Source organism: Cynara cardunculus, unplaced genomic scaffold (assembly GCF_001531365.2).
Source record: "Cynara cardunculus var. scolymus isolate 2C unplaced genomic scaffold, CcrdV1 Un_Scaffold_2015, whole genome shotgun sequence".
Lineage (NCBI taxonomy): Eukaryota > Viridiplantae > Streptophyta > Magnoliopsida > Asterales > Asteraceae > Cynara > Cynara cardunculus.
In genome coordinates this window covers 42828-46020 of record NW_020200948.1, presented here as the reverse complement: position 1 = coordinate 46020, position 3193 = coordinate 42828, and positions in this window count along the sequence as shown.

Sequence of the window (3193 nt, the reverse complement as noted above, 5' to 3'; positions counted from 1 at the left end):
AAATTTAATCCTAACTATAGATCATCTCCTATTTATATATATATATATATATATATATATATATATATATATATATATATATGAAATAAAGAAAATTGAGTGTAACTAAAGAAGATTAATACTCTAATTAATTTAATGTTTGCTAATAATTACATCAATAAAAAAAATTGAGAAAAATATAAATATACATATTATTGTATTCAAGTCTCATGTATATATCTATACTTGTAATAAATAAATAACTTGGGTGACACATGTCATCTTCTAGTTAGCAGTTTTTCTTGTTTTCCCGCCTAAATACGTATCTAGACACAATTTACATTAGTGGTTCAATTAAACTTATTTGAACGTATCTAGACAAAGTTTACATGAATAGTTCAATTATACTCATTTGATTGACATTTGTCCTTTTATTCAATCAATCCCATTAATTTAGAATGCAATTGATTTTTTTCTTGGGTTAATTAATTCGTGTGATAACTGATTCTCGAAAAAAATGTGTTCACTTCTAAGTTGAAATTCAATTTACTGATATACTTTCATTTCTAAATTCAATTTTATTTTAGGGTTGACTTCATTTTATTCTAAATCTGAGGTCTTTTTTTAGACTTAGAAAAAAAAAAGTCTGTAGTCTTCTTTTTCCGGCTTAAAAGTCTGAAGTCTTCTTTTTCCGACTTAAGTCTTAATGGTGACTTCTCCTTAATCCTTGCTCCAATGCCTTTTTTCATATATTGATAAACCTGTGTATACTCTTCTATCATAGATGAGAGATGGAAAAGAAGAAGGGAGATCGTACTAGTAGTTTATAACTCGTACATGGAGATGGACACATAAATGGAAAAAAAACCAGAGATTGACGGATTTAGAGAAAAATCAAGGATTGAGGGATTTAAATATTGGAGTTGACATGTACCTAGAGAAAGTGAAGGGTTTTTGAGTTAAATGTGATTATTAATTTGCAAGATTACTACGGAAAAAAAGTCAAAATGTGGAAAGAAGAGGAAAATATGATCTCTACGTCGAGAAGATGTCACGTCAGCCTATCATGATTCTGCTTTATAGATATACTAGTTGTCTACCCGCGCAATACAGCGGGATGTAAAAAGCTTATTAAGATTATTCAATTTTGAGATATCAAATTTCTTAAAGATGTAACAAAGCCTACTACATTTATATCTAATTTAGATTCAAATATACATCCATCCAAAATGTTGGTGTTATTACGTTCTACAGTTATTCATAAACCCTTAATCACAACCCGAATGATTGGAGCGGTGGAGCAAGATACAAGCATTTGCCAAGGACTGGAGCGGTGGAGCAAGGTACTCAACCCGAATCACAACTCATCTCGAATATATTGAATCAAAAAAAAACCCTTAAAAGCAAATTGGTTTATTAATGTATACAAATACTATAATGTAGATCCGGAGCTCCAAAATGCCAACCTATAAAATAAGCAGCTAGCTCAAACCCTGGTAGTGAAATGGAAAGCCAAAGAAAGACTTTTATACAAGTATAAAAACGTGTGGAAGTTGTAAGGGTGTCTGTGTGACCGGAGGAGATACGACGAGCAGGGGCGGATGCATTCAATAATGGTTGGGGTCCTAGGCCCCCAATAAAAAAAAAGTTTACAAATCCCAAAAAAAAATTTACTTGTAATTTTTAATTTAGTATAAGTAGGCCCCCAACATAATGATTTAAAAGGCCCCCTTCTTTTCTTCACTTCACAGTTCATGGTGCCTTGACCCAGACCCTTCCTGCCCTTCACCGCTCGCGCTCGGCGCTCGCTTCAGCCTTCAACAGACGAGAGACAGAGAGAGTAGAGATAGACGACAAGTTCACGCCACTTTTTCTTCTTCTTCTTCTTCTTCTTCAATCTTCATCGTTGCCTGCTTCTTCGGTTCTTCCTTCCGGCTTTCCCTGGTTTCCTAGACTGGACCGACAGCCGACAGTGGACTGGGACTGATTTGACTGAAGCAAAGCAACTCTAATAATTTGGGTAAAAATTCTAATTTCCAAATTTCGGTCTTTAATTTTGATTACTTTGATTTTGTTGTTTGCTTATTGGTGATTGATTTGGTAAATGCTTTATGTTAGGTTAATTTTGTAGGCAATTTTGTAGGCAAATCAACTGGAAATGTCAAATGATAGGTTAATTTTGTAGGCAAATCAAATGGAAACGTCAAATGTNTAGGTTAATTTTGTAGGCAAATCAAATGGAAACGTCAAATGTCAGGTAAATTTTGTAGGCAATTTTGTAGGCAAATCAAATGGAAATGTCAAATGTTAGGTTAATTTTGTAGGCAAATCAAATCGGATGTTGCAAGATCTTGGTTGGCAGGAGAAACTGCCAGAATAATGCAGTTAGGCTATTTGATGAGCAATGTGTTTATTTGTTTTAAGTGTAAACTGCTCCGAAAATATATAAATAAAAGTATAATGTGTCGGTTTAACCAAAACAGTAAAAGGTTCTAACTGAAAATCGAACCGAATAAGTTATCTTTATTCGGTTAATCGAACCGTTTAAGCTGAAAATGAAATCCCGAAACCTTTTTTGGTTCGGACGAATTGTTCGGTTTTAAAAAAAAAAATCGACACTCCTAAGTGTGCCCCCAACCATAATAGTTTCTAGATCCGCCACTGACGACGAGGAACAACGGAGACGAGGAAGAATGTAGCTAGGGCAATGGAGGTGATTGGGAAAAATCAATTGTGAATTATGAAAATATGAAATTTATACTTGAAATTTGAAATTGTAAGAGACTTTTTTTATGGTAAGATGAAAATCTTGAGAACATAAAGGGTCAAAATTTGAAAGGAGTAGATGGTTTAAATTTTCAATGTCTATTGGAAAGCAAAACTAAATATATGAAAGATAAAACTTAAAAATATGAGTTGTAAAAGGTGAAACATTGTTGAGTCGTATCATATACATAAATGACTTGTAATTAAAACTTTTAAGACTTTATGCATAAAGAAACATTACCTTATGCATTTAAGTTTGTTTTTAAGACTTTTATCAAATTTGCTTTATAAGATAGTATGTGTATATATATATATATATATATATATATATATATGTGTGTGTGTGTGTGTGTAAAGGAGTGATCATATGAAAACCGCCCTCATTTGTGTAAACCGTGCAAACCACCTTCATCTGTCGATTTCATTGTTTAATCTTATGAAATTTTTT